Genomic DNA, 16,402 nt, shown 5'->3' with positions numbered 1-16,402 from the left:
GACATGGATCAAAATCAATTTCATTATCCAAGATTAAGTTTCCTAATTTCCCGATTTGTAAAGATTTTACTGGACTTCAAATCGAACACATCAATTAGTCTTGGTTGGTCCCAACTCTATATAGTCAACATCAAATCACCGAGAGGCCTAATGATATCACTTTTCCTGTTAGGGCAAAAGGAACGAATTAAATTGACTACATAGTCATACAATTCACACATCAAATCACACATGGAATAACCCTTTATAACATCTAGTTACGAGATGTGTTTGAGTTAACCAATGCATAACTAATCTGTACACAATGAACTATATATCACTGTTTTAAGAAGAGAAGATATTATTGTCTTATAATTACTCATGACAAGATCCATGAAGTAATCTCTAAGCATGGGTTTATCCAATACTTAAAATCCATATTTTCAAAGTACTCATAAATGTTGTAGCAATTCAAATTGCAATGTCTTAACCTTAATCGACAATGTACAATCCATTAATGAAAGTCTTAATTCACTAATTACTTCCAAAAGTATGAACGATTGTGGAAGTTTTGAATAATTCAAATTACTCAGGAAGTATAAACATGCAAAAAGAAACACAAGAATAAATAATTGAATAAGACAGTATGATACTCATAAATAATTATCTATTATTCATTCACCAAATCAATTACATTTATTTTGTTACAAGTTTCAAACATATCACCTAACTACTAAAACTAATATCGTCTCTTAGACCTATTCTCCTAGCATGTTGGTAGTGTTTTACTATGCTTAGAGCCTTTGTAAAGGATCTGCAACGTTATCTTCTAATGATACTCTTTTCACCAGAAGGTGTCCTTGCTCCACCCGATGTCAAATATAATGGTAATTTCTATCGATATGCTTGGATATACCATGATCCTTTGGTTCTTTTATCAATGCAACCATGCCTTAAATATCACAGAACAGTTACATGGGTTCTTGAATAGTTGGAACGACTCTGAGATCTCCGATAAAGTTCTTCAGCCAAGTCTCTTCCTTCGATGCTTCACTCGCTGCAATATACATAGACTCACACGTGGAATCAACCACTGTGTCTTGCTTGGAACTTTCCAAGTAACTACGCCTCCATTCAACAAGAAAACCCAGCCAGACTACGAATAAAAGTTGTCTCGATTTGTTTGAAAACCGGCGCCACTGTAACTACTTACTCTTAACTTATCATTGCCACCAAGAACTAGGAACATGTCTTTCGTTCTTTGTTGATACTTAAGAATATTCTTCACCGCAATCCAATGGGCTCTGCCAGAATTTTCCTGAAATCGACTAACCATGTTCAAGGCATAAGACACATCAGGGCGAGAACATGTCATTGCATACATGATCGATCCTACAGCCGAAGCATATAGGACTCGACTCATGTCAGCTATCTCTTCATCAGTAATTGGACTTTAAGTCTTACTCAACTTGATAGTACTATGAATGGGCAATTCCCTTTTTTTTGAATTCTCCATACTAAAACACTTTAATATTTTATCCAAATATGTACTCTGGCTAAGATCAATAAGACGGTTCTTTCTATCCCAATGAATCCTTATTCCTAGAATATAAGACACTTCCCCCAGATCCTTCATAGCGAAACATTTCCCAAGCCAAGACTTAACTTCTTGCAAAGTTGGAATGTCGTTTCCTATAAGGAGTATGTCATCAACATACAAGACTACGAAAGTCACTATACTCCCACTAGCTTTGACATATACACAAGACTCATATTCACTTCTAGAGAACCCAAAACTCTTTGACTTTCTCATGGAAGCAAAGATTCTAGCTGTGAGATGCTTGTTTCAATCCATAAATGGATTTCTCGATCTTACACACCCTATCAAGAAACTTGGCATGTACAAAAACCCTCTAGCTGACTCATGTAGACGTCCTCCGATAGTTTCCCACTAAGGAGAGCGGTTTTAACATCCATCTGCCAGATTTCATAATCATGAAATGTAGCTATGGCAAGCATGATCCTGATAGATTTTATCTTAGCTACTGGTGAAAAGGTCTCATCATAGTCAATCCATTTGGTTTGAGTAAAGCCCTTTGCAACCAGCCTAACTTTATAGGTGTGTGTACCTTCCCATCTATGTTGGTCTTCTTCTTGAGGATCCATTTACACCCGACTGTCTTTCGATCAGGTACATGATCAACCAAGTTCCATACTTGATTATCATATATGGACTGAATCTCACTGTCCATTGCCTCCTTCTATTTAGTAGCCTCAAGGTCTGTCATTGCTTCCTTGTAGTTAGTAGGTTCATCTAAATTTAACATTGACAATCATTGATAAAAAGTGTCACCATCCGCAGTAATATGGAAACCATAGAACTCAGGTGGCATGCTAACCCTAATAGAACGATGAAGGGGTAATGAGTTATCAACTGGCTCAATTGTAACTTCTTTCTCATGTTGTGTAACGCCTGGTTCCTGGTATGCATTTAATTTATAATTTATTTATGTCTACAGAGCAACTCGACGAGTTGGAAGCCCCAAACCGTCGAGTATAAATTATCAAGACCGCGTGATTTAAGTGACCTACTCGACGAGTTGAGAGGCCTCAACTCGACGAGTAGACCGGTTGGGATGAACCCTAATTTCCAGGGTTTTGCACCCTATTTAAAGGACTTAATCTTTTCCCATAGCCTCTCATCAGCCTCCTTCAAACCCTAAATCGTATTGTGAGTTCTTTTTTGAGAGACTTGAGGTTTTGAGTGGATTTTTGTGTGTTCTTGTGCTTGGTGAAGGACTTGGAAGAACTAGAAGGTCATTGAGCTTAAGGGGAAGTACTAGATCTGGGATCTCGTCCGTCTTTGGCAACTTTCTGAGGTAAAAAGCCCCTAACTTGATTAATAGTTTAGATCTCTATTAGTCTTGTTTTATGGGTCTTTTTGACCCCATTGTTGGAAGCATGATAACCTTCATAGTCTTGATGCTACAAACTCCCATTCTCAGTGTTTTTTGGTCCTTAGATTCATAAAAAGGGTCCTAAACCCGTTCTTGTCCAAGAAAAGACCATGTCCATAGAAGTAGGTTGCTATATCTCAGGATTTGCTCCATTTGAGGCATGCAAAGCCATCAAGTTGTCGACTTTACACGAATATGCCATGGAAACAATGTAGATCTATATTCTGGAACCTTAGATCTGAGGAAAGGGCTGAATAGACTAGAAATGCGTGGAACTCGGTGAGTTCATAGAGGAACTTGACGAGTTTGGTCGAACATTCCCGATTCTGTTTGAAGGAACTCGGCGAGTCCACAAGGGAGCTCGACGAGTTGTACTAGGAAAGTCGCCTGTCCGTTGAGAAGGAGAAACTCGGCGAGTTGGAGGAAAACTCGACGAGTTAGATCGCGATTTCACGTTTCTATGATTCATGGAAACTCGACGAGTTGAAGGTAAACTCGACAAGTTGGGTCAACTCGGAGCAGTTGATTTGACGTTGACTTTGACTTTGACTTGACCAGAGTAGACCATTAAGGGTTATGAGTATGGAATGGTATCTAAGGGTTTATTTTGATTCAGGGAGTGAGTAGAGCTGATTCCGGGTAGAGACATTTCAGCTATCATCCGACAGTGAGGGGAGTTTCCTCCTGTATGAACAGGGCGAAGGCACCAATGACGGCCCGTATATGTATGCTAGTATGTTCCGGACCAAGGTCTGATGCCGGGCAGTGACCGATGTAGGTTTATATGTTTCCGGATTCTAATCCGATTTTGGGAGGTGCCCGATGAATGTTTGTATGCTTGATGTCTTCGTGATTGTTGCATGTGTCTGTTTTGTATGTTTACGGATCTCGATCCGATGTCGGGCAATGCCCGAGGAATGTTAGTATGTTTCTGGATTTCGGTCTGATGTCGGGGCGGGGCCTGAGGAACGTTTATATGTTATGTTATGTGATTATTTATGTGTATTTGTTGATATGTTTATATACCGAGCTTGATCGATGTCGGGCGGGGCCCGGTGCCAGGTGGGGCCCGATGCCAGATTTCGGTCTGATGTCGGGCGGGGCCCGATGAAGCAGGCATGGCCCATGTTATATTATTATGTGATTATATGATTATGTGTATGGTATGTGGTAGTTTGGGGAGACTCACTAAGCTTTGTGCTTACATTTTTCAGTTTTTGTTTCAGATACTTCCGGTAGCAACGGGAAGAGCTCGGGATGACTGCATTGCACACACCATTATGGTAGCCTAGGATATTTTACTCTGATATACTGACATGTGTTTTGATATGATACTCTAATTTGATACTATGACTTATGCTTTTGGATAAAATGATTTGATAATTATGGTTTATTGAATAATTAAAAATGAAAATTTTTGTCATGATTTTTCGGACGTTACAAGTTGGTATCAGAGCCTTGGTTTGAGGGATTTCGGCACACTCTCATGTATTTCTGAACTCAAACTAAGGACTTGGTATGAAAATTTTCAAAAGAAAATCATTTTTATAAAAGGGATTTCCAAAAGAGAAAAGGGTGTGGTGTATGCAATCAGTCGCGCTCAAGTAAGTTCTCCCAAATTACCCATACATGTTTGTTATGATATGATATTCTTATGAGAACTGCATGCTAGATTAGGGCTAAGGATCTAGGAAAGATGTCTTGTATGCCTGCTATATAAGCTTATGAACTGCATGCTAGTACTGATTAGTCCAACCGTTGTAGGGAGAGACCTCTTATTCGAAGAATTATCTGGTCTTAGCAATATGTAATGGTATTCGCGAGCTAGTTAGGGGGAGATAACAGGGACTTCTTATGCAGCTGATAGTGGAGAGTGGGTCAGAGATTACCCTAGGGAAAGCCTAGGATGAGATTAGTGCAGAGAGCAGTAGTGGTAAAAGGGACTTGGTGGAGTCAAGGCAGTTCTTGAGGAAAGTACGGATAGATGTGGAAGGTAGTATGGGCCCGTACTACTGAAAGCAGAGGATTCATACTCGAATCAAGGAAGGCTAAGATGAACCCAGGGAACTTGTAGTATGCGAGATCCCTCGAGTTATGATGAGTATTATGATGTTTGCTATGGTGTATATTCAGTATGGTGACGCTACGCACTAGGCTAGTTGGCAGCTCTGGCGCCGGTGAGGGATCAGGCTCGGTCTCTGGAGTCGGGCAGCTCGACGATCACATGAGAGAGTTCATTTCATCTGAGATCACACACAATATATTGGACCAGACTCCTGTGATCTTCGGTACGGTCAAGGAGGGCATTCTGGAGATTCTTGACGAGAGGTTGAGTGCTTTCCGCACCGAGATGGCGGCCATGTTAGGGGCGAACACGATGACATTCAGGAAGTTCCTAGCTTGTGGAGCTCCAGAATATCATGGGACTCTGGACCCCATTGCTAGCAGCAGGTGGTTAGCTGATGTCGCCAACGCCTTTCGCACCAGCAGATGTCCCGAGGCGGACAAGGTCCGACTTGCTTCCTGTCTCCTGAAGGACAGGGCACGCGACTGGTGGGAGGAGGTTGGGCATGCGGTTGGTGATGATGCCCTTGACACTATGACCTGGAGTGACTTCTCGACCAGGTTCAGGGCCAAGTTTGCACCTATGATTGAGGTGCAGCAACTTGCGGGAGTTCCAGGATCTCCAACAGACTACTGAGACGGTGACTGAGATCACCGCCATGTTCAGGGAGAGGACCCTTCTTTTTCCGTAGTATGTGGCGGAAAAGGGATGAAAAAGGCTCGATTCCATGTGATGCTGCAGAGTGATATCCGCCAGTTTGTAATTCGATCCAGCTACAAGATGCTGGAGGATATGATTGCGAGGGCTCGGGAAAGGGAGCTGGATTTGGAGATGGAATAGAAGAGGAAACCAGAGGGGGTTCAGACAGGGAGTGCGAGCAAGAAGCCCAAGGTATCAGATCACCGATCGAGGAGCTAGCAGGGTCGCAGCCGTTGTGGCAAGTGCGGCAAGATGCATGAGGGGACGTGCAGGGCGGGTAGTTTGGGCTGCTTTAAGTGCGGCCGAACTGGTCATGTCAGCAGGGATTGTACTGCTACCACCACCACCACCACAGTATCAGATCTGATTTGCTTCCAGTGCAATCAGAGGGGACACAAGCGGTCCCAGTACCCGAGTTTAGCAGCAACAGGACATGTGGCGGCACCCACTCCTGCTACATTGAGGATTATGGATGGACGACAGGGCCAGATAGAGGCACCTGTGACGATGAGTCGGGCCTGTCAGCTGACAGTAGAGGAGGCACGTGCAGCTCCCGATGTGGTGACAGGTATGTATATTCTCCTTATCTCTTTATTTATATTGATTTATTTCTTATGTTTTGTGTTTCATTATAGGATCGTTCCGTGTGAACGGTATATCTGCTCTGGTATTATTTGATTCGGAGGCTACCCTATCTTTTGTGTCGCTCACACTCAGCAAGCGATTTGTGGGAGCTCGAGGGGAGCTGGACTGTCCACTTGATGTAGAGATAGCGGATGATAGGATCGTTCGAGTTGCGAGGGTTCATCGGGGATGTACACTATAGTTGTTTGATGAGTAGTTCTTCGTGGATTTAGTCCCCATTCCCCTACGAGGGAATATGGTTATCGTGGGTATGGACTGGTTGAGCCCCAATAGGGCGGTGATCGACTGCGAGCAGAAGCTAGTACGTGTCCGGACCCCAAGTGGGGGAAGTTTAGTGATTCAGGGCGAGAGGCCGCAGGGTGAACTGACTTTGTGTTCAGCAGTGAGGGCGAGACGCTACCTACAGCAGGGTTGCGTAGGTTATGTCTCCTATGTTATGGATACCCGGGATAAGGGTAAGGCGACAGTGCATGATGTACTGATCGTACGGGAGTACCCGGACGGGTTCCCAGAGGATTTTCCTGGGGTACCTCGGGAGAGGCAGGTAGAGTTTAGGATTGACCTAGTCCTTGGTGCGGCTCCGATAGCCAAGGCAGCATATCGGTTGGCTCCCCCCGAGATGCAAGAGTTGTCTACACAACTGCCGGAGCTATTAGAGAAGGGATTTATCAGGCCGAGCAGTTCGCCATGGGGAGCCCCGATCCTGTTTGTGAAGAAGAAGGACGGGTCACATCGGATGTGTATAGAGTACCAGGAGCTGAATAAGGTAACGGTGAAGAACCGTTATCCCGTCCCGATGATTGATGACTTATTTGATCAACTTCAGGGTGCATCTTGGTTCTCCAAGATTGATCTGCAATCGGGTTATCACCAGATGCGAGTCAGGGACGACGATGTGCAGAAGACAGCCTTTCGGATTCGCTATGGTCACTATGAGTTCGTGGTGATGCCGTTTGGGCTCACCAATGCTCCTGCCGCGTTCATGGACCTCATGAACCGTGTGTGTAGACCGATGCTGGACCAGTCTGTGATAGTATTCATCGATGATATCTTGGTTTATTCCAAGACTCAGGAGCAGCATGAGGAGCACCTGAGGGAGGTGCTGGAGACACTGAGAAGGGAGAAACTTTTCGCAAAGTTCTCCAAGTGCAATTTCTGGTTGCGCGAGGTGCAGTTTTTGGGGCACATTTTCAACCAGAAGGCTATTCTGGTCGATCCGGCCAAGATAGAGGTCGTGATGCAGTGGGAGGTTCCGAGGTCTCCATCTGAAATTCGGAGTTTTCTTGGTTTGGCGGGTTATTATCAGAGATTCATCCAGGATTTCTCCAAGATTGTTGTTCCTTTGACCCGACTGACCAAGAAGTCGGTGATATTTCATTGGCGCATGAGCAGTAGGTAGCCTTCGAGACTCTCATACAGCGGTTGTGCGAGGCACCGATTCTGACTTTGCCGAAGGGCTTCGATGATTTCGTGGTTTACTATGACGCTTCGATCACAGGTATGGGTGCAGTGCTGATGCAGCGGGGTCACGTGATAGCGTACGCTTCGAGGCAGTTGAAGCCTCATGAGGTGAACTACCCGACACACGATTTGGAGTTGGGGGCTATGGTTTTCGCCCTAAAGATTTGGTGACACTACCTCTATGGGGTTCGTTGTACCATTTACACGAACCATAAGAGCTTGAGGTACCTGGAGGATCAGACGGATCTGAACATGAGGCAGCGTCGTTGGTTGGACGTGGTGAAGGATTACGACTGTGAGATCCTCTGCCACCCGGGGAAGGAAAATGTGGTGGCCGATGCTCTTAGCCGCAAGGCAGTGGTGGCTCCGATTCGAGACATATGTTTGAGGATGATAATGATTACTCCATTGCTGGAACGGATCCGGGAGACGCAGGTCGAGGGAATAAAGGAGGAGCGCTGGAAGTGTGAGCGGATCATATGCCAGGTGGCCTCATTCGATTATGACAGCTATGGGTTATTGACCCTGCATCGGAGGGTTTGGGTTCCTTACTGGGGCAGGGTACGCCAGGTTCTGATGGATGAGGCTCACAAGTCGTGATTCTCCATCCATCCCGGGGCGACGAAGATGTACTGGGATCTTCGCCCTGATTCTTGGTGGCCCTGCATGAAGCGGGACATAGCATGGTATGTGGAGCGGTGCTTGACTTGCAGGAAAGTCAAGGCCGAGCACCAGCGACCTCACGACAAGATGCAATCGTTGGCTATCCCCATGTTGAAATGGGAAGATATCACTATGGATTTCATCACGAAGCTTCCCAGGACCGCACGTGGAGTAGATTCGATTTGGGTCATCGTGGATCGATTGACCAAGAGTGCTCACTTCATCCCAATCCAGGAGAGTATATATGCCGAGAAGCTAGTCGAGATCTATGTTCGCGAGATGGTGGCACTTCATGGAGTGCCGGTGTCGGTTGTGTCAGACCGAGATGTTCGCTTCACTTCCAGGTTTTGGAAGCGGTTTCACGACGAGATGGGTACTCGTCTTCATTTCAGCATAGCTTTTCACCATTAGACTGATGGTCAGAGTGAGAGGATGATCCAGACTCTCGAGGATATGCTGCGTGCATGTGTATTGGATTTCGGCGATAGTTGGGATACGTATCTTCCGTGAGCAAAATTTTCGTATAACAACAGTTATCACGCCAGCATAGATCGGCCTCCCTTTGAGATGCTCTACGGGAGGAAGTGTAGGACTCCAATCTGTTGGGGTGAGGTCGGTCAGAGAGTCATGGGGAGTACTAAGGTGGTACTCAATACCAGAGAGAAGATCCAGTAGGTCCGGAGTAGGCTCCAGACTGCTCAGAGCCAGCAGAAAAGCTATGCCGACAAGCGCCGTTCAGACCTAGAGTTTCAGGTAGGGGATATGGTCCTCCTGAAGATGTCACCTTGGAAAGGTGTCATCTGGTTCAGGAAGCGGGGCAATCTGGGCCCCAGTTACATCGGTCCTTTTAGAGTTTCAGATCGGGTGGGCTGTGTGGCCTATCGCTTAAATCTTCCAGCAGAGCTCAACCAGATCTACAACACTTTTCATGTCTCCCAGCTGCGGAAGTGCTTGGTGGATGATTCCGCAGTTGTGCCTTTAGAGGATATCCAGGTAGATGGCAGCCTGAACTACATTGAGAGGCCAGTGGCGATTCTGGATCGCAAGACGAAAACCTTGAGGAACAAGGTTATACAGTTAGTAAAGGTGCAGTGGATGCACCGTAAGGGGTTAGAGTGGACTTAGGAGCCCGAGGCGGAGAGGAGAGAGCATTACCCAGAGTTATTCGATACAGCAGACTTCGAGGACGACGTCTGAGACAAGTGGGGAAGAATTGTAACGCCTGGTTCCTGGTATGCATTTAATTTATAATTTATTCATGTCTACAGAGCAACTCGACGAGTTGGAAGCGCCAAACTCGTTGAGTAGAAATTATTAGGACCGCATGATTTAAGTGACCTACTCGACGAGTTGAGAGGCCTCAACTCGACGAGTAGACCGACTGAGATGAAACCCTAATTTCATTGGTTTTGCACCCTATTTAAAGGACTTAATCTTTTCCCATAACCTCTCATCAGCCTCCCTGAAACCCTAAATCGTATTGTGAGTTCTTTGTTGAGAAACTTGAGGTTTTGAGTGGATTTTTGTGTGTTCTTGTGCTTGGTGAAGGACTTGGAAGAACTAGAAGGTCATTGAGCTTGAGGGGAAGCACTAGATCTGGGATCTCATCTATCTTTGGCAACTTTCTGAGCTAAAAAGCCCCTAACTTGATAATTAATAGCTTAGATCTCCCTTAGTCTTGTTTTATGGGTCTTTTTTTACCCCATTGTTGGAAGCATGATAACCTTCATAGTCTTGATGCTACAAACTCCCATTCTCAGTGTTTTTTGGTCCTTAGATTCATAAAAAGGGTCCTAAACCCGTTCTTGTCCAAGAAAAGACCATGTCCATAGAAGTAGGTTGCTATATCTCGAGATTTGGTCCATTTGAGGCATGCAAAGCCATCAAGTTGTCGACTTTACACGAATATGCCATGGAAACAATGTAGATCTATATTCTGGAACCTTAGATCTGAGGAAAGGCCTGAATAGACTAGAAATGCGAGGAACTCGACGAGTTCATAGAGGAACTCGATGATTTTGTGTGACAACCCGGAACTTCTATCTTGTACATCTATTCAATTTAGTCAATGTTAAACTCGTTTATGTTGTCTTTTAGCACTGTTTAAGAGTTCGTTTAAGTGTTCTAAGCTTGAGTACAACCAAGGTTGAGATTATGGATGAGTTATCAAGTCGTAAAAGTAGCAAATTGGGCCATACACTCCTTTAGGAGGAGTGTACGGTCGTACACATAGGTGTACGACCGTACACCCCCTCATGGCCGCACACTCACCCCTATATATATGGGTAGACTCTTTTCCTTCATTCCTTTCTTCTCTTGACTGCACACTACTCCCTTCTCTTAAGCTTCATCAACCGTGAACCCTTCCAACGCTTAAAAAACGTGAGTATTCCATCCTTTAGCTTGCTATACTTGAAGGACTTCTTGATTCAAGCCCTAGTTCATCAAATTCCATCATGTTCACCACTCTTTGAAGGAGTACGGCCGCACACCCCTTTGTACGGCCGTACACCCCCCTTAAAGACTCTCCAAAGTGAGAGTTTGGCCCCTAACTTCAAGTTGGACATGATCCTGGCCTTGATGCACCATAAAGACGACAACTTAGAAATGAACATGAAGAGTGTACGGCCACACACCCCTTTGTAGGGCCGCACACACACCTTAGGGCCATACACCCACTTTGATGAACATTTCAGGCTTCAAACTTGCATTACAACCAAGCATGGGACCTAGAACACTTCCTTGATGTTTCTTAGGGCCTTGAAATACCTCAACATGCACACTTTTTTATGAGTGTACGGCCGTACACTCATGGGCCGCACACCCATGGCCGTACACACCCCTAGGGTGGCCGTACACCTCCCTCACTAAATCATATGTGATTTTAACACTTTGTCCAAGTGTTTCCAAGTCCTTAGGGTGGTTTTCTATCATGTCTAGTCGTGAAATACCCTAATTTGAATCATATATGTGTTATTACATGATAATTAGGATCTAATTGTGTTCGAGGTTTCATTTGACACTCAGCATCTCTTATCGATCCTTCATACAAACCACTCACTCGAGGTGAGTTCATACCCCTACGCTTTTACGATTTTTAAATGTTTTTAGGGGGGATACAAGCCAAACACAAATGCTTTTGTGAACTAATACAAAAGAACTTTTAACAAAAGTCGTGCAATTGATTCAGACAACAATTTTCATATATTTAGATATCTTATCCCTTTTGTACTATGTTGAGCATAGGGGACATTTTCAACTTACCACCAAAATTGCATAGTTTTCAGATTCAACATTCACATTATATACGTGTAAACTATAATAGGTATAGTTTGGGGTTTTCAAATCATATCTTTTACAAATTCAGAGTTAATCACCCCTAAACATATAAACTATGGCAGATTTAGTTTATGGTATTCTTTATTACAAGGGCATGGCATTTAACAATTACTTAAGTATAATTATTACCGTATACTACATCCAACGGATTCTAATACATGAAAACACTTTAGAATTACATGTAAACTAGATGGTACAACATTATGAGGCTCTACTTCAAAACTGTACCCTTAGGGTACTGAATTAAATCCTATCCTATTATAACCAGAGTCTCCTGGAGGGAGAGCGTGAGATTTGTGAATAGATCTATTCGGGATTGACAATCCCACGCCTGAACTGCTAGATACAGTTAGGCGGGCATGCCTGGGGTGACAAATTTCATTTAACCAACACTTGAAGAACGTTGTAAAGGTCTCTAGGTCATATCAAGCATGGTTATACGACTCACAATAAGTATAAACTAATCATTTGTTTACGGGATTTCACTCTTCAATGGTTTTATTTTAAGTAATAAACCTAATATACATACTGGTATTAACCAGAGTTTTCACACTATATGATACTTACGTTACTGGTGATAGCCAGGGATCTCATGCAAGTACCTTCAGATATAAGAATCGAATTCAATAACGAACTTACCATGGGCCTTAGGGTTTAAGGCTACCTTTCATTATCTAAGAAAATATTGGATTTTATTGGAAACATACAACCTTTCTACAAATTTATGAATAAGATTTTTGCTACATAACCTCGCTTATGAACTCACCAGCTTTATGCTGATACTCTTTCAAAACTGCTTGTATTCTCAGGAAATCAATAGACAGGTACCTCCTGGGATTTTGAGAAGTTGGAGCAACTAAAGTCATGTCTTTAAACTTTACTTTCATTTTTGATGTATTTAAACAAGGCGTAAACAAATGTAAACCTTTTCGTATATGTATTCAATGTAATGGTTGTGTTTACTATGATTTCTATGATATAATGGTTGTGATACTACACATGACGTCATCCACCCCCGAACGTTTCCGCCGTTCCGGTTTGGGGGTATGACATTTTGGTCGAACATTCCTGATTCTGTTGAAGGAACTCGGCGAGTCCACAAGGGAGCTCGACGAGTTGTACTAGGAAAGTCCCGTTTTTGTTGAGAAGGAGAAAATCGGCGAGTTGGAAGGAAACTCGACGAGTTAGGTCGTAATTTCACGTTTCTGTGATTCATGGGAACTCGACGAGTTGAAGGGTAAACTGGACGAGTTGGGTCAGCTCGGAGCAGTTGACTTGACGTTGACTTTGACTTTGACTTGACCATAGTAGACCCTTATGGTTTCTAAGTATGGAATGGTATCAAGGGGTTATTTTGATTCAGGGAGTGAGTAGAGCTGATTCCAGGCATAGACGTTTTAGCTATCATCCAACAGTGAGGTGAGTTTCCTCTTATATGAACGGGTCGAAGGCACCAATGTCGGGCCGTATATGTATTCTAGTATGTTCCGGACCAAGGTCCGATGTCGGGCAGTGCCCGATGTAGGTTTATATGTTTCAGGATTCCGATTCGATGTCGGAGGGTGCCCGAGGAATGTTTGTATGCTTGATGTCTTTGTGATTCTTGCATGTGTTTGTTTTGTATGTTTCCGGATCTCGGTCCGATGCCGAGCAATGCCCGAGGAATGTTAGTATGTTTCCGGATTTCGGTCCGATGTCGGGCGGGGCCCGAGGAACGTTTATATGTTATGTTATGTGATTATTTATGTGTATTTGTTGATATGTTTATATGTATACCGAGCTTGCTCGATGTCGGGTGGGGCCCGATGCCGGATTTCGGTCCGATGTCGGGCAGAGCCCGATGCCGGACGTTGACTTTGACTTTGACTTGACCATAGTAGACCCTTATGGTTTCTAAGTATGGAATGGTATCAAGGGGTTATTTTGATTCAGGGAGTGAGTAGAGCTGATTCCAGGCATTGACGTTTCAGCTATCGTCCAACAGTGAGGTGAGTTTCCTCTTATATGAACGGGTCGAAGGCACCAATGTCGGGCCGTATATGTATTCTAGTATGTTCCGGACCAAGGTCCGATGCCGTGCAGTGCCCGATGTAGGTTTATATGTTTCAGGATTCCGATTCGATGCCGGAGGGTGCCCGAGGAATGTTTGTATGCTTGATGTCTTTGTGATTCTTGCATGTGTTTGTTTTGTATGTTTCCGGATCTCGGTCCGATGCCGAGCAATGCCCGAGGAATGTTAGTATGTTTCCGGATTTCGGTCCGATGTCGGGCGGGGCCCGAGGAACGTTTATATGTTATGTTATGTGATTATTTATGTGTATTTGTTGATATGTTTATATGTATACCGAGCTTGCTCGATGCCGGGTGGGGCCCGATGCCGGATTTTGGTCCGATGTCGGGCAGAGCCCGATGCCGGACATTGTCCGATGCCGGGCGGGGCCCGATGAAACGGGCAAGGCCCATGTTATGTTATTATGTGATTATATGATTATGTGTATGGTATGTGGTAGTTTGGGGAGACTCACTAAGCTTTGTGCTTATAGTTTTCAATTTTGGTTTCAGGTACTTCCAGTAGCAAAGGGAAGAGCTCGGGATGACTCCATTGCACACACCATTATGCTAGCCTGGGATGTTTTACTCTGATATATTGACATGTGTTTTGATATGATACACTGATTTGATACTATGACTTATGCTTTTGGATGAAATGATTTGATAATTATGGTTTATTGAATAATTAAAAATGAAATTTTTGGTCATCATTTTTGGGACGTTACATGTTGTCTGAGGTCCCTTCATTGGATGAATCTTGAATTTCTTCAAGATCAAGAGTACTCCCACTGTCCTTTTTAAATATGAGCTCTCTCTCATGAAACACTCCTCTTCGAGCTACGAAGACTACGTTCTCACTAGGTCTGTAGAACAAGTATCAAAAGGACTTCTATGTGTAGCCAATGAAATAAGACTTCTCGGCTCTAGGTTTAAGTTTGTCATGCGTCTCTCGTCTTCTTAGTGCTTTAAGACCCCAAACATTGATATGTGCGAGTGAGGAAGCTTTCCCTGTCCACATCTCATGAGGTGTTTTGACAACCTTCTTTTTTGGAACAAGATACCCTAAAAAAAATAGGAAGAGAATCTCGACTCATCGTGGGATGAACCATATCTAGTAAGGTTCAATTACGTCTCTCAGTCATACCATTAAGTTGTGGTGTTCTGGGAGGAGTCAATTGTGAAACATTTCTACATTCCTTAAGATAGTCGTGGAACTCGACTAAGATACTCACCACCTTTGTTAGATCTGAGCATATTTATCTTCTTGCCTAATTGATTCTCAACCTCATGCTTAAATTATTTAAACTTTTCAAAGGTTTTTGATTTATGTTTAATTAAGTTGATATAATCATATCTGCTATAATCATTTGTAAATGTCAAATAGTATCGATTAGCATCTCTTGTAGTGGATCTACATGGGCCACACACATCCGTATGGATTAGGTCCAACAATCCTTCACCTCTTTCACATGTTCAAATGAAATGTGATTTTGTCATCTTTCCTAAGAGACAAGATTCACATTCATCATCTGTCCTAAGATCAAATGATTCCAACACTCCATCCTTTTGGAGTTGGGTAATGTGCTTCTTGTTTATGTGCCCAAGACAACAATGCCACAAACATGTTTTGTCCACACCATTGGACGAATCAATATGAAATACATTATTGCCTAGGTTATCAACTCAAGTCACAGTTTCATACACACCATTACAAGGTAAAGCTTGAAACATAAAATCACCATTACGATAAGTAGAAATAGAATCAACTTCATTATCAAATGAATATCTAAAACCTTATCTGAATAGTGCATGAAATGAAATAATGTTTCACATCATATCTGACAAATAACAACAATTAATTAAGTTAACCCTAACACCACTACTAATCACAAGCCCATAAGTTCCAATCTTGGTAATATGTGAAGATCTTATATTCCCCATGATAGTATTGAGCTTCCCATTCTCCACCTCCTCACTTTTTCTTAGCCCCTGCAAATCAAAACAAATGTGGAAACCACATCCTGTGTCATGGACCCAAGAATGAGAAAGTTGTGTGTTATTAACTTGAACAGTGTAAATACCTTAAAGTCCTCCAAGTCCTGCAGATATATAGGGAAACTTCTTCTCCAATGACCCTTTTCGCCACAATGAAATCAAGCGGCCTCTTTTAGATCACTGACCACAAGGACATCAAAGTTGGGCTTCGACCTTGACTCACTGCTAGACCCTCCAGCATGGGCCTTCCCTTTCTAGCCGGATTGAGAAGGAGCCTTCCTCTTTTCCCTTTTACCTGATCCAATGGCCAGGATAGAAACATTAGTTTCACTAGAGGCTTTTCGAGGACAAATTCCTTGCCCTTGTATCGAAGAGCCATCTGTAACATCCTGTTTCAGATCGTTCTGTGATTTAAGGCTCGTGGGCCGTAATTCGGGTATAAGAAGGTTTTGAGGCTTTTAAGAATAAATGTTTAGACCCTTTTGGATGTGGGTAAGGTCGGTTGTGTGATAAAAGAGTTTGGTTCTGCTTTAGAGCCCAAGGGTAT

Source organism: Lactuca virosa, chromosome 5, assembly GCF_052849685.1.
Source record: "Lactuca virosa cultivar CGN04683 chromosome 5, Lactuca_virosa_CGN04683_v6, whole genome shotgun sequence".
NCBI classification, from domain to species: Eukaryota; Viridiplantae; Streptophyta; class Magnoliopsida; order Asterales; family Asteraceae; genus Lactuca; species Lactuca virosa.
This window is presented reverse-complemented; position numbering follows the sequence as displayed.